The sequence below is a fragment of the Hetaerina americana genome, unplaced genomic scaffold (assembly GCF_022747635.1).
Source record: "Hetaerina americana unplaced genomic scaffold, ioHetAmer1.1.p SCAF_26, whole genome shotgun sequence".
NCBI classification, from domain to species: domain Eukaryota; kingdom Metazoa; phylum Arthropoda; class Insecta; order Odonata; family Calopterygidae; genus Hetaerina; species Hetaerina americana.
Window position 1 is genome coordinate 1687469 of NW_027286830.1, and position 25833 is coordinate 1713301.

Here is a 25833-nt window from a genome sequence, read left to right on the forward strand (position 1 = left end):
ATATAGGAGTGATTTCTTTTCATTGGCTACATCTTTCAATTTTCAAATTGAACGGATGAGTATTGGTTTTGATCACAATATCTTCACAGATAATATATTTCTCCGAAAAACATAGATTTTGAGTATAAACTTTCAAATTCATTCATTTCATAACCAATATTTTCTGTTTTAATGCGATGTTAGGTGTTTGGAAACTTTTGGAGGAAGGTTTTGGGAGGTTTCATTCAAAATATTTTAGATATTTAGATAAGTGGCGTTATTATTTACAAATCAGAGATGCTTAAAAATGCATGCACATTGGAGCCTTAGAAGAAGGGGAATATTGAATTTTCAGAAGAATTTGAGCTGCGTGTGAAGAAAAATAGGTGAAGGTGTGGAAATAAAAGCAATTATTGATGAAATACCCAGTAATAACCGCGAATTTGGTGAGAGAGTGGTGCTTATAGATATAATTTTATGTTCGAATGCTAATTATGCAATGAAGGAGAAGACGAGATAACTACTCTTTTATTGGACTGAAGAAACTGCAAGGATATAACCGTTGGCCTTGAAGATTTGAAGAGTTTGTTTAGGAAATGGTCTTTTCAGGTTTTTGCCTTAGTAAATGCAGTGACTCAGCTTACTACGCCAAATCAGTTACATTTATAGTTTGTCTTAAATTAAGTAGTTACATTTAATTATCGATTTTTATCAGTTTTCTTTACAGTTCATGCTAAGGTGAGGGACGGAAAAATGTTCTCAAGAACGCAGCTCTAAAAATTACGTAGATCATTTGCTAGAATGAGAATATCGAAGGACACGTTTATTTGCTTCCATACTACCCGACAAATGATGCAGTGGTGAGTCGCCTTGGCTATACTGTAAGAGTATGACGAGCTCCAATGTGCTATTTTTGTTGATTATCATTTTCTTATTTCTCGGCCGGGATGCGGAATATATGTACCACAATTACTGCGCGACAAAAAAATTACTGTTTGCCTTAGCTAAATTTATAGTTGATGACATTGTGACACTGTCATGTTCTCAGTCACGACATGGGTGTACTTGTCATTTTCCATGGCATTCTCGTACTTATTCTCTGCGACAGACCGAGAGGTCCATTACAAGACAGTTTTAAATGTGGGATGAGATGCAAAATACAATTTTTTATATCAGTTTCCGAATTAAGTCAAATGAACCAACTTTCCGGCGCGCGGACATAGCGAATAGTCGTGATACCTCCTGGAGTTATCAAATATGCAGACATATGGGTATTAATTTTTTTTAAATTCGCACATGTCTGCAAAAAGTATTTTTTAATGGAAGCATGTAATTTGAAAAGAATAGATTTTTTTCCAATGAAAGCTCAATTCCGTGACGAGGTAGTGAACGGCTTTTGTCTTCCATTTAGTCGTCATTACTATCCATCATCGTCAACTTTTTTATCATCCATGCGTTGAATTCCGAGTACTCAAAGCAGTCTTCGAACTGCAAATATGAAGCTTGGACAGTTTACTTGAATTTAGGCATTTAAACTGAAGTACCAATTTATTCTAAATCCAATTGAACTGAATTCAAAATTTTAATCAGTGTTACGAATATCTCGCGTTAGAGAAGAAAATGGCGTACTTAAAAATATCCTCATCGGATGTGAAAACAACAAAGCCATAGGACATGATTAACATAGGCGTCTCTTAGTTCATCGGTCGCTTCGTAATATAAATTCACAATCAGATGAGGCAATGGGCGATCGGTGAAAGCGAAAATTTGTATTCGCCTTTGTTATGATACTTGTCCTCATTGGACGAATAAGTTATTTTACGACTGTTTTTATCTCCATTCGATCTTGCCTCCTTAAATTATTAGCGATCCGGGTTTTAGCAAGTTAAGTGCCGTATTGACCTGGCCTCCCGTAGGTCATGAGTTCAAATTCCACTTCGATGAAGGACTAGACGATTTTTTCTGGGATGACTTGCTTAGGTTAGATGTTGAGATCTATCTTTATGTTGTAACATCCAAATCGGAATTCTACTGTGGTTGAATAGAAATATGAAATTTCTTCTGCATCTTTCCTTGGATTGATTCACATTAAAATGAATTTAAACTAAAACATCACGTAGCGTATGAGCGAATTTTTAAAACCGCAAATATTTGCGATTAATTTTGAATACTCGTGAAATCAATGCCCATATTTTTTGACACAGCATACCTACCCGATTAAATGCTTTTAATTCATCATCAGTTTCCCTTCCGAATTTTCTTAACATAAAAGAAAGTGTTTGAATTTGAAATTACTCATACCTTCAATTTAACAATCGTCTATTTCATTTTATTAATCGAATGTTGCTAGACTATAGTTTTGCATAAATAAAGTTTTAAAGTGAAGCTAACTAAAATATTGATAATGTCGTAAATATTCTTCCATTCACTCTTTCTCATCTCGCGAGGATATCCGCATCATTTTGTTCCTATACCTCGACGCCAATTCCATCGAATCCATCCTTCAAAAGAAACTTTTCCCGCATTTTAGGTCAATCAGTGATTTTTACGACTGTTTTTATTTCCATTCAACCTTGCCACCTGCTTTTAACGCACGTGCTCCTAGCTACCGACGGGTAGGAGGCACCTCCTCCCGTTTTCGAACCCTTCAACCCCCTCCGGCACCCACGCACACCACCTCCGCTCCCAACCTCCCCTCCTTCACTTATAAAACTGCGTGGGAGGACCGGCGTGTGGGAGCGAATGTGAGAAAGAAAATGTGTTCGAGCGTGCCGTAAAACAACGTGTGCGCGAGGGAGAGTGGAAGGAAGGTTGCTATGGGTACGCGCAGCGTGTGCGAAGTCACACGGGTTGTTGGGCTCGCTCGTGTCGCCGTTGTTGTCCGTGCAGTCCACTTGGGTTTTCCCTCTCCCCATCCTCCCTTCCCCTCGCCCCCATTTTATTTGTTTTATTGTTTCGCCGTGTTTTCGTGGTGCGCTGCCTTTCCGTTTCCTCCGCTCTTCCCTCCTCCTCCTCCTTGCGGTACCCCCCAACACCTCCTGCCCACCCGCCTCCCCCACCCCACTCTGCGTCGTCCACAATCCCTTCCTCGCACTCTCTCCCCCTCCCTGCCGCCCACCCTCTGCCACCTTCGCTACGCTACAACCTCCCCCCCTCCGTCTCCTCCCCCATCCGCCCTCCAGCTCATCGCTTTCTTTCTTCCCCTTCCCTCCTTTTTTTATTCACGACATCACGGGTGACGCCTAGTTTATTCGTGCGGTGCTCCGCGGCTGCTGCGGTGGCAACTGAGTTCGTTAGCGAAGCGGTTGTTATGGGCCCTCGCACCTGTGCTCCCCGTGTGAGAGTATGTCTCTCGATGTGTGGGTGTGTGTGTGTGTGTTTCAGCTCTCCCGGCTTCTCCTCCCCCTCAACCGTCTCATATTTTTTTCCACCGAGCTGCGGGTTTTTTCGTTATTTCATTCCCCCTCTTTTCCGCCCTCTCATAATCTGTAGTCCGGAATTTCGCGCGCCCATCCCACGTTTCGCTACTAGGAACCACTTATCACGTTTTTACACGACCAAACATTGGCTAAAATCTCGTCGCGGGGAAAGGGCGAGTCCCTTTTCTTTTTATGCCGCTCCCCGCTCCGTCTCTGCCGGACTGTTCTATTTTCCATTTTGATGCCAGCGATCTCATTCTTTTCTGGAGGCTGTTTCGGTTCTAAATAGCGTCCATAATCCTTTGTGACGTGGGAAGATTCAGCTGAATCTTAAGTGGCAATTAGGAATCAGTTAACATGTTCATTAACTTAATTTCAAATTCGATTGCTTTGACAACTCTGGCAAAATACTTTATGCAAAACTTCTCTCCTGCACTGCTATCGTTTGTTGGCTGTGTAATTAAATGGTGTTGGTAATCAATCAAAATTTAAATGTCATTTAAATACAGAATGTTAAAACGAGTGAAACTCATGTTTTTATATTATCCCTTGCTTATACCAAGCTTAACTTTTGCTACGCCATAGTGATGCATGCTGTAAAATTTATTTCTAATATTGATTAAATTTTTTTCTCCATTTTCAGGTGGGTGTGTACATCTTCCCTAGCATCATCATGCCATCATAGTTAATCACAGTGATTGATTTTTATCGGTGCTAAAAGGTAAGGGCATGCAGTCACGTAGTTTGTGCAATGATTAATGCCCTAAAAAAATGTCACTGTTTCTCTACAATTCGTCATTTCAATGGTACCTCATTATATACATTTGTGAGTGGACTTTATTAGGGATGCGCTAGCCTTCAGGTGACGCTCGCGATACACACGGGAAATAATTACGATGCGAATCTTTTTCTCGATGCATGTGAGCAGGTGCGGGTGGCCTCCGGTTTTCCCGTCATAAGTCGCAGTTGCGTAGCCGCAGTTGCCCGTGATTTAGTGGCCCAATTCCCCTCCTTTGTCATCTTTGCCCTGGGTTTTATCTCTTGTCAGCGGAACATTTTGACAAATATTCCGAGTTTCCGCGGTTAGAAATCATTTTAAAGCCCTGAGATCCTTTTTTTCCTCGCCCATCCGAACGTTTCTGTTTGCCTTCAATTAGGTCGTGAAAACTCGCGCCGTTTTTAACAGGTTAACACTGCGTTCCTGCATTCGCGCGGCGCATTAGTGATAGCTTGATGAATGGTACAAGATCTGGTTTCCTGCGGGATGACCATCCGCGAATGGCATCATGGAGGGCGTGTCATTCATATTTAAGCTGTTTTTTGCCACGATTTTTACTGTTCGTGAATGCTTAAGTGTAATTTGTCTTGTCGTACGCCATGCCGCTCCATCTGCTAAACCTCTCGAAACAATTAAAATGTAAGAGCTTACGGATTCTGTATTCTGATGTCGAATGAATGACAGAAAATTTTGTGTTGCAGAGCAGTTAATCTTTCCAAAAACAGAGACTAGTATCTGAGATGTTTCTTCGTCCTCGTGCCTTCAGCACACATTTGAAATTTCAAGGAGCCAAGTTAATAAGGAAACGAATTATATCGCCTGAATTTTTACGTGATTAACATTGAAATTGAATTAAATGATGTGATCAAGTGAAGGATGCTCTTTCTAAAACGTAAAACTACTGATAAACACCGTGATGTTCAGTTATTCCCTTGAATAAAAAGTTTGATCCATTGTTAGGTGTTTTATGTGCTATGTTTATCTATATATGTTAATTACAGAAACTTGCAATTCTGCTTGAATTTGAGACTGGAAAGTATTTCCAATTATTTCAGAATAAGACAATATGAGCAACTACTATCCAAACAAAAATTTAAAATAATTATCGTACAGAACAAAGTATAAGTATTAACATGTACTGCATTTAGTTATTTGAAATTTATTTTTTCGTTATTGAGGCTATTTTACTTTTATCCTGAAAGGGTATAGGCATTCTCTAACAGCATTCCCCTTTTTACTGTGCTCCAGTTTCTATAATAATATTTAATATCATCGTTCTTTTTTCTTCCTTTTATTTTATGGGAATGATCAATTGTTCCCTCACAGTTAGGTTTTTCTAATCTCTTCCAAGGTCCTCCATACCATCTATTCCATGGTACAAGATCTTAGACCAATTCCAAAAGAGTTTAAGTAGACGCCTCGATAGCTTAACTGGCTAAAGCACTCGGCCGCGAGGGATCCGGGTTGAAATCCCGGTAAAGACGAATGATTTTTGCACTCTGAAATTGTTGCATTGAGTTCTTAGACCAATGTAAATGGTCCGGTGGTGAAGACTTGACAAAAGAGATAATTTATTAGGCAAGCAGATTAAGCAAAGGAAGGGAAGGCATTGTAGATCAGATGGAAATTTAAAAAAAAACCCATGTGGAGATGTATTAATAAGTATTACATTGCTAAAGGTCCTATATTGCTAAACTATAACCCAAACCATGGATTGGTGTAGTATTATATTTGGTGAAAATACTTTTGAAACCAAAAAAGGTAACAATTCAAGGGATGATCCATGGGGTATATGTAATCGGCACTTCCTCATGTACTATCTAAGGTTATAATATTAAGACGGGTGTAAGAGAAAGTGGAGTGCATGTGCCAATTTTCGTATTGAAAACTAATTGCGCTGAGTGTTACGCTAAACCCGGTTGGCACGTCGTTTTATTGAGATAGCCCACCACAACTAGCGCTTGCTAGAAGAGAATGTGCTTTTATGCGGAAATATGACGTCCGGCGCCGATGAGCTCCTTCACGTCCGCGTTCATGCAGTCTGTTAGAGTATTCTTCCGTCGCCTCAGCTACGTATACCTTTTATCTTTGTATACCCTCCGTTCCCTTCGGTAATACCTTTATCCCTTCCCCTGTTCCCCGTTCTGCCTGATCCCCCTCTGCACCACCCTTATACGCCCTTCTCCCCGTCCTTTCAAGAACCCTTTCGTACCTTCCATCGCCACCTGTCCCGTTCCCAGCGCACAACCGTGCCTTTGCCCACCTTATATTCACAAACACCTATTTCCCCGCTCTCCTCGCCTTCCTGCTCCACTCTCCAATCCCTCGATGTCCTCCAACCGCGCCTCCCTCTATCTCTCGCTCTGCGCCATCACCCCTTCTCTTCTACCTACCTGGGACTTGTCTGAAAATGGAAATCGTCGCACTCTGCAACATCTGATAACATACGTGTGCATGAAAATCATTTCCTATCATTGCGAATGTCACCAGATCTGAGTGCGAACTTTTTTAAATGCAACATTCCCTAAGGTAATTAACTATTTCCTGAATTCGTTTTTGAAATAATGACGAAATGAGTGATTTTATATGGATCAAGTTTGGAATATGTTCCGATTTTACGGGCATGTACGTCAGGTATCTCATATGTTGATTGTTAGCTACACTCTGTCTCTCTCTCTCTCTCTCTTTCCCTCATTAGCTGATAACTTATATTGCATTCTACTTTTCATGATAATTTCATCGGTACGTACTGATCCTTCAATCGTGTTTGCGAGTACTTTATATGTACAGAAAAATAACGTATGTTGGTTTCTCTCCACACCCATTTCTTCAATCGATTCTTGCTTTTTCCTCCCAAATGCTGAGAACTATGCGAATCCGCAGTATTCAATGCGTAAAATATTAACTCTCTGGATGACAAAAATATGCGTTTTTATTTCATCACATTGAAATTTGGCACTTGTCATTGAGGATGTTTATTTTCTGTCCCCATCGTGGTATTTTTATAAGTGTAATATGTGGCTGAATTGGTACACTACTATACTGTTCTAGTTTGCGATTAGTCATCGAGGCGTTCACGGCTCTCTCCCTCTCTCCTTCTCCCACAGCCGCCGCTCGTCTCCGCCAGCCCTCGTCCCTATTGGGAGATGGAGAATGACGATATTCCCTCCCAACCATTTCTCCCTCCATCCTCCAGCCCTCCGATCCCTCTCTTCTTGCCCGCATCTCTTCCCTCCCATCCCCCGCCCGCTCCTTTTCTTCCCACGAACTTTCCGCGTATTTTTGCCTTCGTTCGTTAACAACTCCCTAGTCCGCGTAATTCATTATCCCGCTTGCATTGTGCAGCCTTCATAAACATCCGCCCCTCCCCTCGGTCCGCCGAAAGTCTTCCTTCCCTCACACAACTCCTTCGACGGCGCCAGCGAGTCCCCTTTCAACCCCCGCAAGCCCGTGAGTATATATGCCTATCCTTGTCCCCCAACTGCCTTATTCCTCTCAACCCCCTGCGTACCCTTTAATCACTTTCCCGACCCTAAGAGTATTTCCAACTTCTTATTCCCTTCGTGCCTTTCCATTATATGTCTCCCTTCGCGCGTCCTTCCCAACTCTTCCAACTTCTCCAGCGCCCTTTTAAGTGGAATTCACTACTCACTTTTTGGTTTCAAGCGTACGTTAGGACGAGATACTTCCCCATTTCTCTGAAAATAAATGTGGGCGGCATATAGTATCTATAACCGTCCCTCGGTTCATGCGTTTGATTTCTATTATGACGCGCCAAATGTGGAGATTCTCGCGTTTTCTTTCTTTGTTTTAGAAAAATGGCGAAGGAATTAGGTGTTTCTTGTCAACTTTGTGTGTATTTCATCCCAATATAATGGCAGGTGAATCTGTACGCATAACTTATGTCTGCGTATGTGTTTTATGCAGTTTACTTTTACCAGTTAAACTTCTGTCTTTATTGCCCCACGAATTGGAATGTGGATGGAAATAATTTTACCATAAGATAAATAGCTTCAATAATCAAAACTTTGTGTTTTCGATTAAATTGGTGACTGCTCATTATAAATTCTCAAATAGGCAACATTCGTTTCTAAATCATTGAATCGTGTATAAGTTCATTAATTACCAAGTACCAAATTATATTATTTTAGCGAATATTCGCAGATTTATTCGTTAGAATGGAATTCCTTTCGCATGATTTATCGCCTGAAGCTGTTTATTCTTATTACAAATGTATGATATCTTTCTCTAAATCATTTTGTGCATACAATCGACCGGTAGATATTTTTTCCAGTTTCCAAAACATTTATTATGAAAAGGGAATAGTAAAAATTTTCACCCTAGGCGAATTTCCCGAGCCTTAGCCATTCCAAATTCCGCTTTTCGATGCATTAATTTTTTGCCAATCGTTGCAATCGACTCTTTGTAAAAATTTTCAACCAAGTATTTACCTTCATTCATCTTTTTTAAATCAGTGGCATTTAGTTTCCCTAATACCACATTTCATTAACGTCATGTCTTCTTATTTATAAATGTTTCCTTGGTCTATTTCCATCGACGAATTTAGAATGTCCTCTTTGTTGTATCCGTTTACGAACCGTTAATTTTACATAAACGGTAACCTCCTGTTCACGAAAGTATTCCCTAGCAAATTAACACCTTATAAACCTAGGAATCGTGGTCAATTACTCTTTATCAATTGCAGATGCTTTCCACATTTGTTATTTTTAAGTCTTGGCGAATGAATTGTAAGGATGTTGCTTCTTTATTCTGAAATACGATAATAAACATTCTCGTGTTAAAATCGTGACACTATAATTGTAGTTTCGGATTTTTCCCAAGAATCGGTCTCTTCACGGCTAAAATGTAATTATTAAGAGGGATTTTGCTTCATGATCAAATGAAAAGGGAGATTTCTCGGGAATAGCTTACCGAGGAAAACCTGCGGTTGACTCAAGTTTCCACAGTGTCTGCGACCATCTGAGTTCGCTCTCTTCGAGTGACAAATGCGTACAATCATTCAGAGCGGCGACCCATAGGTGACTAAACTTCTTGGAACGTCCGCCGGCCTCGACACCTCTCCCCATAAACCCCACAACCCCCCTGCCTTACACTTTCACCTAAACCCGTCGCCAGTGATTGGTAACACCCTCGACCCCTCGAGTGAGGCCGAAAACTTTGTCTCGCAAAGCCTGGAGGGCGCACCCTTGCGGAATCTTCCGCGGCCGTCCCGCAAGGGTGCGCCCATCTTAAGGGGGGCTTTGCCCTTCGCTTCCCGCAATGCCTCGCCCCTAGAATTAGGGATTCCCAATAAAATTTCCTATCCAAATTTAAACCACTTTCTACCACGAATGGTTGTCGAAGCAGGCAAGCGCAATAACCTCTCCACCCCTAGCCTCCCCTCAACGTTCCCCCTGATTTTCAAACCTTTTTGGCACTCTTTCACTTATAACTTAGCGTGTTTGTTTACGTCGATACGTGGTAATTATCTCAAATGCAAGATGTGACAGATCTATTTCGATATAATGGTGTTTATGTTGAGAAGAGATTTTGTAAGTCCAGGTCATGCAGGGGTCTTATGTTAATCTGAGGTAGTACAAGAAGGTTTATTATCGATTAATGGATGATGAAGTCTGTGGTAGTCATTTTAGGACAATTTAAATTGAACGGTTTGGCAATATTGGCCGTCGTCGTAAAAATACCGCTAAACAACCGTTTGATTCCTTAAAAATTATTGTGGTGCCCAAACATACGTAATTAAGATATATAAAGCAACAATTTAGTAGTTTTCAATTCAACCAACCTCTAAAACTGGAAATGACACGGAAAATGCTTTTATTTATTATTCAATTTATTGATGAATTATGATTTTAATCGTAAGAATTTCAAAAAGTAGTCCTGTAACGTTCCGCATAATCCCCCTGAAAAAAGCCATTATCCCACTGTTGTGGAATGATTGGTTTTTCACTGTTTGTGAGAATTTACCTGTAGTTATATATCAGTAAAATATAATAATTTGTTAAAAGTATATTAGCCCTTAGTTATTTATTTTGAATAATTTTTCACTGAATAATCTTAATTGTATATAATTTATCCTAACGTTTCCCTTTCATTTGCATTTTATTATTGGAAAATGGCTTACGGTTCCTTATCTGGAATTTATTGCTTTATTATTGGTTTATATTTATTAATAAATTTTAGGAAAAATAATTTTTTAAATGCACTATTAAACTTATTGTAAAATAAGCTTTTAAAAATTATAAATCTTGCAACCGAAGTTAAAACTGGATCTGACTGTATAAAATGTATAAACTATCTACATTTGATAAATGAAGCTACCGCATCCTCGCCTTGTTAGATTTTGGTAATTTCCATCGACCGGATTAAGGATTTCGAGGAATCGTTTATTACTGCCTTAGGAGGCATTTCTCTTCGAGAAAACCACAACTCAAGTGTTTCACAACTCCTTGTGTTATCATTCCCTTTTTTTACAAGATATTTCAATTATATTCAGTTTCAATTAAAACCATGAATTCTGTGAATTATTTTCATGAATATTCAATTCTTCCCCAGTTTTCAGCAATATATTTGTTTGGCCAAAATTTTCTTTTACTGTCAATCCATTACTTATTACTTTGTTTAAAGAAATACAATTCAGAAGAAATAGAAAACTGAGATAAACTCTTTCTGTTATAGCTGAGCCAAGAAGCTGTGAGATTGACGGCAGGTTTCAGATGAACAAATTAAAAGTCATCATATTATTTTAAGAATTCGACAAACTAATATTATTTAACCTATTCCTACCTCCCATCTAACAATCAAAAAAAATTTTTTTTTCATGTCCATTCATATAATCCAATACTTTGCTTGATAAAGATAATTGAGTCAAAATGAGTCATTCATTGTGAAAGAAATGCTAGCATTTTATGCCGAAATACTACTATCGAGGCTACATGAAAAAGGTTATCATTATTCTATTGTAATAAATTTTGCAATGGTTAACTTTTTTCGCGCTTATTTATAGCTTTGACAGAAGGACACGACTTAATTTCGATTTTCGCCCTCTATGTCATACAAAGCTTCTTCAGCGAAAAATATTGTCTCCGTAAATCATTTGTAAGGCACTCAGGAGTCCCAGAAGGTGCGACAGTTTTCATCGGCAGATGTCGTTACGCATGATCTTAGCTCGAGTGGTGGGTGGACAGGAAAGCCGGGCAGCGGACGCCTGGAACGCGAAGAGCCCCCTCCCCACCGCCCCCATATCCACCCTTCGCGAATTGAGACATGGAAGGATTATGGCGCGTATTCACTCCCTTCTTCCTGCTCTCCCATATGCTCGTCCTGTCGCCTGACCTCCCAAAATGGAAAAGCGAGAGATTCCACCAGCTCCCTCCAGAGGAGGACGGTGGTAGGGGGGGGACCACTTACTGGGGTAGTCTGATCCCATATGACCTCCTTTCTTATTTTTTATGATTTCGGGGGCGAGGCTGGGCGTCGGCAGGACGTGGATCTCCCTTCTTCGTTCGGGGGTTCGCCTTATTTTTCAAGTCGGAGTGGTCCGGCATCTGGTCCGGTGTGTCCCCTACTCTCGCCCTGGTTCTCCTCTTCCCCATTCCGGGCACCACTCGCTACCCTTTCTCAGCCACCAACCCCTCTCGCCTCACTCCGTCATGCGGGGGGTAAAAGTGGAAGAAGCCGCAGCTTCTTCTGGTTGCATTGGAGGCTAGTGGGACGTGATCATAACTTTTTCCAAGTCAGAACAAAAATATCGAGGTTGCTCCAAGAAGAAAACGCGGCTTGATGATTAAATTTTTTAATTATTGCCGAGAAACATTTTTCAGAACTAATCTTCGGTTTTTATTTTTTTAATCTCCAGACAGAGCAAACATGGTTGGCCGAGTGTTTTATGTAGTGTCTTTAGTGTTTTATAGGATGAAACTTGCATTTATCATGATTTCATGCAGGCTCTAATTTCCGTTTTCTCCTTGAAGAAACTGCTTTATTCGTATTAGTACGCGTACACAACTAAACCAGCGCCATTCGTCGCTGCAAGACCATTTTTTTTAAATTGAGTAAATATGATTAGTGAAAAAAATTAGACTGGCCAATGTAAGAAATACGCGACAGAGCTGGATGGAGGGCTAGTTTAGGGGAATGGATTCCTTTAGTTTAAAAAAAAATTGAAATCATAGTTTTATCACAATTTTATTGTATTTACGAGTAAAATATTTGGTGACAATCATCACTGTAATGCTGAGTGTTATATCGTGAGTGAAGTTGGTAGAGGTGTGATTTTAGTACGCGTTATCTTTCTTCGAGAGGAATATCCAGAGACTGTGGCTGATAATTTAAGAATTTCATAAGTAAACCCTAGTACGAGTACATATGCAAATCCTCGTATATCCTTGCGGCTGATATATTGCCACCATGCTATATATCAACCGAGAACACATGCTGCCCTGCAAAAACGCAATGATGAATTTCTACCGTATTCCCAGATTATAAGAGCTGTATTTGTACTGTGCATTGTAATTAAGTACGTCATTCACTGCAGCAAGTAGAGCAATATATCTCCCTATGATTGAAAAAAAATTATGTGTAGTTATGTTTATCTTTTCCATTTCTCTCGCTTAAGAATGGGATGCTATGCCGGCATATCTAACTTTGAGTGACAATATTTGAGATAAGCTTTCCCTCAAGTCTCGAAATGCAGCAAACTTCTACTAATGGAAAGAAACATTGCACCGACCCCCCCCCCCCGTATGACTTCTTCCCTATCACACCTCGCATGATACCGTCCAATCTCGAGGCTTCAACTTTTAGTCTTTGACGCTCGATTGAGTCTGACTAGCGATCCAGTAAATGGAATAAAATATACACGGCGGAGGCACGCTGCGAAACCTGTTTTCATCCATTTCGATCGCAAACACACCGTGAGCCAAGTGACAAGCACTCTCGTGCCTGCACGGCTCACCTTCTTCTAAATCTCACGGCGACTCATTGGAATGACTATTTTAAAAAGAGGAAGTCGAGAGGGGTTTTGGTGGATAAGAGGGAGAGAGAAACACAAGGAGGAGCGAATGTCTGGGAAGCCCCGGAAAGTTTTTATTTCCCGATTCTTCCCATCTCCTCGCCTTTTCTCCTCACTTCCCCCACTTCTCATCGGCGCACTCCCTGCTCCTACCACCGCGCCCGTTCCACCGTGGCGGAGTGGGGATGAAGGGGGAGATGGGATGGAGGAGGAGGGAGGAAGAGGGGGTCCATCTATCTTAATGCCTATCTCCAACAGGCGCTCCTTCAACCCTTTTGAGTGCGCATATTTATCCTCTTCACCCCTCTTCCCTCCTCCTCCTACTCCCCTCACTCCTCCCGCTCCCCCCCTCCCTTTCCTACTACATCTCTTTCTTCTTCGTCTCTGCTGCGCCGCGCACACACTTTGCCTTTTCATTATTTCTTAAGACTGAGAAAGGCCTTCCTTTCCCCGCCCAGTTCCTTTATGCTCGTTCACATTCTTCTCCCCCTCCGCCGCAGGGCGCGGCACTCCTCTCCTACCCCTCTATCTCTCTCTTTTAATTGCATCCTCCTCCGCATCCCAATGCCAACGCCGACCCTTCATGTATTACTCTTCCTGGGAATCCCTCTTTCCTTCCGAAATCCTATTTTCACGTAAGCGTATTATCAGTTATTCTCTTTCATCATTTCCATTGACGTCCGATTCGCAATGTCTCAATTTACCTCGTTCTCTTTCTCTCCATCTCTCTCTTTCTCCCCCTCCTCCCTCTCTCTCTCCGCATCACGGTCATTTTTCCTGTCGCAGCTAATCTGTTGAGGACTAAACCTTCGACGTTAGCACCAGCCCCGTGCTGCATTTGCGAAATTCGATCATTTGAAATGCCTACGGCGTTATTATCGATCATGCGACGAATTTCTCCGGTTGGTACCGCGCTCACCTGTATATTTTCATGAAAGATGATTTATTCATCCATATTATCTTCGATTTACGTGGTGGTATTGTTTTTTGATGAATTTTAAATGGTTAATAATTGTGTCTTGCCGTACTACATAATACCCGCCGGGCACGTAGTCCATGATGGGAGGTAGGTTTTGGATGGGCACAGAAACACTTCCTTGCTACGTCTGAAAACGTACAACCTGACAGCCCGCACCAAATTTAACTCTTCTTCAATTCCAAAATCTCCCAACATTCCACCCAAAATTCCTAACCTTTTCCTTCCCGGCTTTACTTGCCTAACATTCTCCTATCTAACTCAGTCCTCTGCATTTCATCACAAATGAAAATACGATGTATTCAATTTTTTGCCCGCTTTGGACCTTTCCCAACAATCCCCTCTCTCTCCCCACTATTCCTAGCACTCCTTCGCTAATTTCGCTTTTCGCCCATTTTACAATTCTTAATATCCTTACTCAAGGTCCCTGTCATCAATTCCCTCCTCATTGTGATGGCTTCTTTGCCCAGCGCAATTCTTCTCTCATATCCCGACTACTTTGGTCATCTTATTCCAAATCCCTTCCAAGACAATAAAACTTTTCAAATTGGTCTAATTTTTGCTCTCCTATGTTAATGTTTAAAATTGAAACACCTCAAAAACCTAATAACCTTTATATTGTTTACATTGATCTTCATCCCATGCCTAGGGCACTGATTTTCTAATCGTTTTGATCGGTAAATCACACCATTGTTTAAATTCAAGGGTATTGAAACGAAAAGGTGAATGAAATTAGTTATAATTCAAATTGTATCTATGCTATGAATATATGAATGACTCTTTCATGCCCATCTTCCTTTAACCTGCATCTTGGCGTGTACTTCCTTCGCTATTAATTCGACTGGTTGTGGTTGTTAAAAATTGTTACGACTGCACCGTATGTAAAATTTCTTCGACTGTAAGCGTACGCAAGCCCCCTACTCATTTCTCCCCTCATTCAAATAGGTATAGGTTAAGTTGCCCGATCGCTCTACGTGACTGTTTGATCCCACGCTCCCCTCTTCATCATTTCCACTCGTTTCGAAAGATTCCTTCACGTCCAGCAATATTACAGTGCTTGTAAAGCCCTCCTTACATTCTTCCTTCCGACCAAGTCCATTTTTCAAGGGGATCACAGCACCGCCACCATTCATCTTTCTCGACACCCGTCACTCCGCATTCCCTTCCCTTAGTCTGGCGGCAGTTTGAGCTCGCAGGAACACTTGCCGACCGGTTCACTTGTTCGCGCGAACACTTGCCCGCTGCCTCGTGTCACGTCAAAATCCTCCCAAGAACTGAGGGAATCACATATCTAGCCCTTGCTGAGGGAGGAAATGCAAGCTGGCTACGGGAGCAGGGAATCGGGAGGATCAGGAAAATACTTAGGAAACTTGGAACCCTCTGGAACACTAGGGAAAACTATTGAAAATAATTCAAAATACAAACCAGAAAACCTTGAGATGATGATTGTAATAATCTTCCTCGAGGCTCTGTCATGTTCTTGCCTTAGCTGTTTCCAAATACGTCCCGCATCAATTGAGAATGTTGTGTTTTATCGTCACCAGAGATAATTTTGAGCCGGCGGAAATACTGACACTCCCGCTGAAGAAAGGAAAAGACGGGGAAGTGCCACAGGTGCTGAAGAGGCAGAAAAGTAACATCGCCGGTCTTGGAAATTACTCTGAATTTTCTCTTTGCTTGAACATACACCATGAAACGCTTTCAAGTTTTTTCTAGTAAAAGCACCCGCCTGCTTCCGCCATTTCGTATCATTGAACCATAAGAATATTAATCGTTTTGGGCCCATTGCAGAAAATTTTGATTGAGGAAATGGGCAAAGTTCAAAGGAAATAAGTGCATTAACAGCAAAACTGTTAGTTGAAGAAAGTTAAGCGTGACTAGATTATTGGAGAAAGTAGACTGGGAGCCCCTCCGGTCACGAAAGGAGCGAGCGAGACTAAGGAAGGCTTTAAAGAAAGGCACAGGACTTTCGGATTTACTGCTCCCATCGTTATGATTATAGGGTTCACGCATTACATCGACAGATTACATTATTCTAGCTAATGAGATACTCTATCCAATCCACTAACGATGTGAACTACGCCCAAATTTTTTCTGAACATTACATTTAGCCGGAGGGGCCGGCCTTAAAAGCCGGCTCGACATAATCAGTATTAACATACAAGGTAGCGACTGTGCATGGTTATATGATTATATTTATATATTTTTTTTATAGGTTCCCCTCACCTTTCCCCATCCATTTGAAAAACCCTAAACCCCTCATCCCTTACCCTTTCCTCCTGTTGCTGCACCCCCTGCCACACACATTTTTGGTGGCTTGCAGGGTATTGAAGTAGATGTAGATTTAAATTTAAAAGAACAATAGATACTAATTAGAATAACGTAACGTACTCTTGGCTCATGAAGTTGTTTAAACACGTAACTATATTTCGTTGGTAAAATATATTTTATTGCAGAACATACAGGGTTCGTCCGGAAAATAAGTGTACTGATTTTTTCCCGCCGCTCCAGGCGCGCCCAGCACCGCTCTGACGGGCTGCGATTGGAGGGGGGTATGTTGGCAAGCGACGCTGAAAAAGGCAGTCGGCTCTGAGCTGTGGTGTAGTGAGGAGCTCTGTTAACGCGAACCTCCACGCTCGACCCACGTCACGGAACGCGATGCCGAAGTTTTTGGAGCAGCGTTATTCCATCAAATTTGCGGTAAAGCTTGGGAAATCGTCTACCGAAACTGTCGGTATGATTAACCAGGCTTACGGGGAGTCAGCCATGTCCAGAAACATGATCTTTCGGTGGCGCAAGATGTTCGTGGAGGGCAGAGAAGAGGTCGACGACGAACCACGGCCTGGACGCCCATCAACGACACTCACCGACGAAAATGTGCGAAAAGTTCGCGACGTACTGAACTCTGATCGTCGTCTTAGTGTTCGGATGATAGCAGAGCAGTGTAATGTGCTCGACAGGCTTCGAAAACGAGTCGCCCGCGTCCGGCCAGCGATCAAAAACATCTGGCGGCTGCATCACGACAATGCGCCGTCTCACACCGCGCTTGTCGTGTCGGACTTCTTGGCCAAGCACGGCGTGGCAACGCTGCCGCACCCGCCCTACAGCCCGGACTTGGCACCACCGGACTTCTTTCTGTTCCCGAAGATAAAGACGAGTTTGAAAGGAACGCGATACGGGACTTTGGACGCCGTCAAAGAGGCCGTGACGACGTGTCTTTGAGAGGTTCCCGATGATGCCTTCGCGGGAGCGTTCCAGGAATGGGAACGCCGCTGGAACAAGTGTATCGACTCACAAGGGTCCTATTTTGAGGAATATTAGCTTAAGATATGTAAAAGTGTAATAAATTTTTTTTTCCTTAGCTCAGTACACTTATTTTCCGGACGAACCCTGTACACTCACGTAGTATGAGTAAAATGCATTATACCGTTGCGTGGCATTATGGTGGATTAAGGTGTGCCATCTGAATCCAGAAGAGTGCTAAGTATTTTAATCCAACAGAAATGCCTTAATTTTCATGTTCCGCTTGAAAGATATGAAGTGAGATATCAAAAATAAGTCAGCGAAAATATCGAGTCTGGAAATTGTCGATAATCATGAGGTGTTAATCAAGTGGAAATTTTGACATCGATTTATATCGATGTACATCTCTTATCCGTTACGAGAACTGCTTCGTCTCAAGAATTCTCTCCTCCCACATCCCAAGTGTCGGACGCGGAACTCCATAAGCGCGCGCTGCGGCGATGTTCGGTGACGTGCTCATCCATACAATCTCGTTGACAATCAAGTGCATTTGGCAGGTCAACGATGGGACATCGACGGAACCACAATTTGTCGCCATAAAAGGTTTCTAATCATTTTTCGGCGCGAATGGAATATATCCTCGGGTCGTCGAAGCGAAAATGGCGTCCTTTGCGGTAGAATTTGGCACTAGGTTTTTTTTAATTTTACAAAACTTTGCCCACCCTTAATCAAGCTTAATTAATATTGATAATCATTTATTCGATGTGTCTAATGGGTCCATTCACTTTCCTCTGGTGGCATCTGTGGTTTCACACGAAGTTCTCAAAACCAGAAAATCCCTCCGCTTGCATTGTTGACGGGGTCGTTCAGAGGCATCACCCAGAATTGCGTGGTACCCCACTGCGGATAATCGAACACCCATCCCACTGGGCTACTGAGCCACATCAGAGTAAAAATTACTTGGCTAAAACGTGATACCGATCATGCGGGAGAAGAAGCTTTTATCCTGAAGTACCCTTGACCACCTAGGCAATTCCCTTCAATCAACGTTGCAGGCAAGGAGGAGGGCAAACTTAGGTAATTAACAAAAAATTACCATTTACATAATATTTTCAAGTAAATAGATTTAGTTATCAAATGCAAAAATCGAACAGCATTGTGAATGACTCCATGGCGAATGAAATATTTCTGGTAAATCTGTTTTAATTCACAGGTAAACTTGACTCATGTAAATATCGGTTATGCGCAAATTTTCGGCGCAAATCGCGAACCAGTTATGCGCCTTGAAGATAAAAACACATTCGATACTAGACACTATTATATGGAAAATGGGTTCATGTAGGAAGTCATAGAAATTTTCTGAACTAAAAACCTAGGATCTATTTTGGCCAGCCAGTGGAGTTTCCAGACCACCATTTTTTTTACATTTACTAGCCATACTCTTACAACCTCTTCATAAATTCATGGCAACATATTTTTCCGCCTGAGATTAATTTTGGGAACAGTTCAATACACCAAAGACGTAACCATAGGCCGTATGTACGGTCATGCTATTGCGTGCTTTTTTTACCCCATCGTTTTTTATCCTCATTTAGCCCCACCACTAGTGTTTTAGATGATCATATCACTTCTGCGAGGGTAATCTCAAAATTGAGTTCTCCATTTTATCAGCACTAGAATCATTCATATTCAATAATTGATGCATTGTTTTGAAGCTTTAGTATTTTTCCATAAAATTGCCATTTCCATCTAAGCATCTTGTAGGCGCTGGGGCAGTGTTTGTGTGCCCATTTCTTACCAACTCACCGCCATATCGTTGAGGAATCGCTGGACCTCATCTTTCAGCTAGTCATCGTCGCTTGTTGAGAATGACGATATTTCGGTGTTCCACTACACACTTGAGACCAAACAGAAATCCCGTGAGTATTGGCATTCCTCTTCATCCAAGCCGCGAAAAATCAAACAAACACAGTCTGTCGGCAATATCATGGCAACTGTTTTGGGATCGAAAAGGAGTATTGTTGGTTAACTTCATGGCTCATGGGACCACAATAAGCGCTGGTAGTTATAATAAGACACTTGAACAACTCATATGGGCGATTTAGAATGGCAGAAGAGGAATGTTGAGCAGCCAACGCAACGCTTGCCCCCACGTCGCCTGTCAAACCGTCGCTCTCCTGCCGCAGTTTGGATGGGAAATCATAACCCACTCTTGTCCGGACGTGGCACCCAGTGACTTCCACTTGTTTTTTTTTAAAGTTGAAAGAACATTTAGCCGGAAGGTGCTGCGGCGACGATGACTAAGTGAAAGACGATGCCCAACGCTTCCTCACAGACATGGTGGCGAGCTACTATGACATGTGACTACAAAATCTTCCCCAGCGCCTACAAAAATACAATGAGAAAAATAACAATGTCCGTAAAATGTAGATAAAGTTTATTCTTTAAAATAATGCATAAATAATTGAAAATAATGTTTTTTTAAAACAATTGGAGACCGCAACTTTGGGATTACTCTCTTAACACATGATGCTAGGTAATTATCATCAGTTGATGACAGGTATTTAATGATGATATAATATTGCTAATAGTAGTAATAATATCAGTGGTATAGTTACTGTTAGCTAGCTAGGCTAGATAATTTACGTGATTCAATGAATTACCCTTTTATTTAAAACAAAGCGGCAAATTCACCTTATAAGCTCATAAAATTAGTGGAGCAGACTTTGAATGCTTGTATTTTAAAATAAGCTATCATGAATTTGAAAGGGATCAGGAAATTATACTTGAACTCATATTTTAGACAAGAAAATGGACTGTGAGACTGTGTCAGACTTGTCGTGGTGGAATCCTTTCCTGATAACGGCGAATGAAGCGTGCTAATTCCACAAGATAATTCAACATGAAATCACGGTCATGGTTAATTCTCCTAATCGCTTACTTTTCCCAAACCTACTCATATCCTCTTTACGTGGCATTGCTTGAGTGGAATTGAGTTTCAAAGCATATAATTACGAGCGATGGAGCTTTGATGAGGAAACCAGGGCCTGAGGGCTGCTAAGGACCTATCACGTTCATCCTTCCAGCCCGAAAGGTATAATAACTTGGTCCTACTGACGAAAAAAATCCTTTTACGAACCCTTCAGGGTACATACATATTATCTGCATTTCCATTAGCCCTTACACTTACTGTAAGGTGTACGCCATCACGTATGTTAGCCAGGCCTTTAAACAATGACCGAGGTTTGTATTAAACACAACTGACCACATTGAAACGTTTTAGATTTTTCATCGAAGTCAATTGTGCGCTGTGCTTATAAAGTTTGTTTTAAGTCGCGATTCCTCCAGAACACACCAAAATAAAGAAGGAATGTGAATTTAGGTGCGCCTTTATATTCACATAAATCGTTATATCGACATTTCTTCGCTCCAAAATCCCACCAATCTGATTCATTTATGCTCATGACGTCCTTGAAGATAGTTTCTGCGGTGATAAGGATTAATTAGTGCTTTTAAATTAAATGCGAGCATGGGTGATGTTTCAAGCAGACTGGATTACATTTAAGTGACCTTATTTTCGCCAAAAAATTGTGCGTAATCGAGAAACCCTGGTAACAGTTGTAAATTTGCTCGTGTTAATACTTGGTCATATTATTTCCAGCACTTGGGTATTAACTTGTAATTTCTGACCAAAAAGCTGGTTATCAATCCTCTGATTTCGTTTCCTTCTTCGTCGTGATTTTTTAGCAGGGTACCCATGTAAAATCTTCTCCGGGGTCCTTGCGCAAGCATAGTTACATATCTGCTCTGGCTTTATCGGTTAAGAGTACGGTGTGAAAATTAGGGTAATTTTTAAGAGGTTAGCTGTGGACGGAGAAGGGTGGTCAAAATATTCCAGGTGCGACCTGTGGAGCTTCTTCGACTCCACGGCCTGAATCGGTGGCGAGTTTTCATAATTATGATATCCTCTCTGTTTGGAGTTCACGTGGCTTCACAGTACTCCATTTTTTTCCAACTCCTAAAACGTTCCCCACCTGTAAGAGTTCCTGCGCGTTAATTTCAATCGATCCGATTACCGTCGAGGCTGGCCTCGTGGTGGGTAGTTAATAAGGAAAATGAAGAAACTCAACACTCTATATTTTCCCACTGCACGACCGCACCACGTTTCTGTCGCTTTTATATATTTTTGAGCTTTCTTGGCGGATTCTGGGCGTCTTTTTTTTTGGCCCCCAGGGCGCTCGCCGTGTTTTTGTCCCCACTCCGCCGTCTCCCTCTCTTGTCTTTCGCCCTCCCCTTTCTTCCCCAACCCTCCTCACCCACGCTCCCTTCACTCGTGTCTCACGGTCGGTACGCCTCTCTCCCTCCCTCCCACTCTCTCCCCCGCTCACCTCCTCCCCGACCGACCTCTGCCGAACCTATCGCGCGAGTCCACAAACACTCACCTCGTCTCGCGCACACGCACGCATACACACACACGCCCGCGCACGCACAGGCCACAAAGAGAGGGTGTTTCCGCATGGGTGGACGACTAGGCCCCCTCTGCATCGGACGTTCCGCTAACATCAATCTCCCGCTGCCAAAGGCTAATCTCTTCCAGAAAAGGAAGAAGATAATTCTCCACGAGTCTCCTCTCCTCCTTCAAGCGCACATCCGTCATGATCTCTCCTCCCTCCCCCACCCCAAACCGCCTTCCCCCCTCGTTCCCTCTCTCTCTCTCTCTCTTTCTCCAAACCCCCCGCCCACTCACTGCCGTGTCCTCTCCTCTCACTCCTCCTCTATCCCAAAGACTTTGATGCGAAATATGCTGACTAAGGTTCTTTGTGTTCTTAGGATACCCCCGAAGACACAGATAAAAATTCGCGTTAAAAGGTTTCCTAACCGTCGGAGGGACTTAGAGGAGATGCCATGTTTTCTGGGCGTCGACGTCCTGAAAAGGGGAAGAATCATTTCTCAAAACTCGGGATCAGTTTAATTAAGGGAATAACGCCTGCATTCCATCCTTTATTTCTCATCTATGTAATAGAACTAAGCCAGAGTTAAGTCGATCATGTGTTTTAGTATTTCCGAGTATTCGAGGAAATAGGATTACTACAATTTATGGCTTGAGGGTTTCCGTTGCTTACGCCGGACGCTAATCCAAGGATTGCACATATACTTTCGATTTACAAGAACGCCAAAGGGAAACTGCTCTCAATTTTGTCCATGACTCAAAAATAAGTAACTCATTTAAAGGAGTGAAACTTTTTCAGATACGACGACACCAATTTACATTTCAATGAAGTTCACCTTCCATGAAGAGTATCTTGTATGTGCGTATTGTAAGAAGGCTAAATACGATTTTATCATTAAAATACTCTCAAAATGACTCATTTTAATGGGAAAATTGCACCTTCCTTAAGTTAAGTTTTTATTGTTTTCATTCAGAACTTAAACTGTAATCTAAAATACTCATTGGTTATTTTTACTTTGCTCGTTGTATTGTTCGATTGATACCTAAATTGAGTTTGATTATGCGTCCTATACAATGCTACTTTGACAGGTTCTATACAATTTTACCTTGACAGGTCCTATACAATGTTACTTTGACAGTTCGGTGTTCATTAGCTGGGAAAAACTTCGAGGATGACATGGACGCCTCGGGACCGTATGCATCTCAAATTCGCGGGACTTGGTTTTTGAGTTAGAGCTGCTGCGGGCCTAACTCTCCAATACGCATGAAATTTTTAATCCTTAACCAAGGATCAATAGAAAATTAGGTATTATTAAAGGGCACCCACGGTATTTCGTTTGAAGCGACAAGTACTATCATATCCTCTAAGTCCACAATTCTCTTCAAGTGAACATTCCCCTAGATCGACATAAATACCCCGTGATTCACCAAAAACGTGTGTGGCACGGGAAATGTGTGTATGAACGTATATGTATTGTGTGGTGGGGGAAATGAAATGTAGATGTGTATGTCCAAGCCACAAAGGAATTTTGTTTCATCTCTGATCCATTAGATTGGCCATGTCTCAGATTGGGCAGACAACTAGTCTCTTCACTGAAATCCCTACTCCATTCGCTCTCAAAAGGCACCAATAATGGCCGCGGAACCGAGGGAAGGAATACGAAGGGACTTGTTTTCAGTCGCTGGAATGCATGATCATATGCGTGAACCTAACGCCATTTCTACTACTGCGATTGTATTTAACTGCTTTGGCGTAAATATTATCTCACTTAGACTGAAATTATCATGGGTTTTTCTTTTAAAATCCCCTTAAATAACTATTTAGATACCGGTAATGCTTACTAACTAATTGAGGCGTGGTAGTCCTGTGGCTAGGACGTTGGACTACCGGGGGAGGGCTTGGGTTCGATACCCGGGGACGTCCCTGAACACACTTAATTTCAATCATGCTGTTTCAATTTTGGATACCAAATCTTCCACAGACAAAACAGGGAAAGGTACTGGTCACTTTTATTTACCTGTGAATTTTTGAATTTAACACGCCCTAAAGTGCTTATTATAGGGGTACCTCTATCCGCTCCTATCAAACCAACTTTCGGGTTTGTTACTCTGGTGTTCATTTATTATAGTTGCATATAATATGCCTGTCCATTTCACTGAGTAGATAAACTTTTTTTATTTAGATTAGGGGCTTGTCATTATTCTCAACCACTCATCTCTCAAGAATGAAGAACTTGTCCTCAATCTCCCCTTCCGTGGTACACTTTACCCTGCAGACAATCTCGTCACTTTTATCATAAGACTGTGAAGTGAAGTTTGGCATTAAATCAGATTTTTAATACGTAGGACACGTTACAATTTATTTCAATGATGTTTTTTATATTAAAGCACATGAACTTCCCTGGTAAAATAATTCTGCTTCAGAAAGGCCAATGAGCTCGAAAATTTGTATTTTTAATAATTATTAATTAGCAAAATCAGTGAAACAATGTTTATTTTTAAGGATTTCATCCAAAAAAATGGAATTAAAATATGATTTTATCTACCTTGCAAAAATTCTTAAGATTTTTATCCTACTATTTCGCTGAGTTCTCTCTCGTTTATAGTACGTTAAATGGCAAACCTTCTGGACTTTAGACTATCGTATTTGATATGTTTCCCTCTTTGAGTCTCAGTTGTGAATGTAAGCGATAATATCTCTTTAGAATGTAAACGCCATCGAGAAAACCTGGATTATTATTTCGTAGTTTACAGTTTAAGATAGATTTTTGGATTGACGAAAACTTAAACCCCTCCTTAAACTTCTTAGCCTCGCCCAAGACACAATCTAAACCCACATTAAAACAAACGCCTCTTCATTCTGCATACACACACTTTACCTCCCTTCGTATCGTAGAACTATAACTAATAGAAAACTTCTTAGATGTATCACTATTTACGCGTCTGATCAACCTTTAGCGAGAAAAATATTCGACTCCCCGTTTTTTTGCTTTATTTATTCGTCGCTAACTCTCCCATTTTAGCCTATTGGATGATCTTGTACTCTAGGTGGAAACATTTCCGCCGCACCTCTCCCGTGGAGTCCAAAGGGGCGCGTCGACGCCTCAGCTAGTAAACGCACTGTAGCAATTCCCCGGAGAGCATCAAAACTTTGGCGTGCTCCGCGACTTTGGGATGAAACTAGGTTCCTAGCACGAAGTAAATTTCTAATCCATCATCACGGCCCCGTCCTCCCCCTTGACATTCGATGGGCTGGCTTCCCAGCTTCGCGAACATCGGAAGACCTTCACGACCGTGCATTCAGCCAGTCAGGGCAAAACTTGAACTCCGTCGAGGTCGATAAACGTGTATTGTCTTCAGCGAAATTTTCCAGTGCCATTTTGTCCTTATCACTCGTGAAGTTTACTGGAGGTCACTCGGCTCCCACGTAGGTACGAGGTGTTCCCGTTGTCTCTAATGCTGCAAAACGTCAATTTCTCCGCCACGCAAAGTGTATGAAAGTTAATACATTCCAAAAAAGCTTAAAGAAAAATGACGGCACGGAATCGCAGGATTTAGAACGCGTCTTCACGGAATCTCTCTCCGATTGGCTTGCAGAATCTTCAAGGATAAGATTGTAAGGTTTTTATACGCTATAATGGGAACAAAGAGGGTATATAGGAATATTTACAAAAGGAAAGCTATGTAGCCCAGGTCGTCTTTTTTTACCCCTAGGCCCTATTTTACGTTAATACGGGCAGTGTAAGAAAGTCTCTCTGTTTTTTGTGTGACTGAAATGTCTTTTGTATTGAATCTGCTTTCAAACAATGACGGATTCATTCTATTGAATTTCCGCCGCAATAGCCTGGCCGTTGTGACAGTACTACTGTTTACTCGTTTTCCACGTGAGCTCTCCTTGCGCAGCATAAAGTTTATAGAGAAGCCCACGACTAACGTGAGAGAATGAGAAGTATTAAA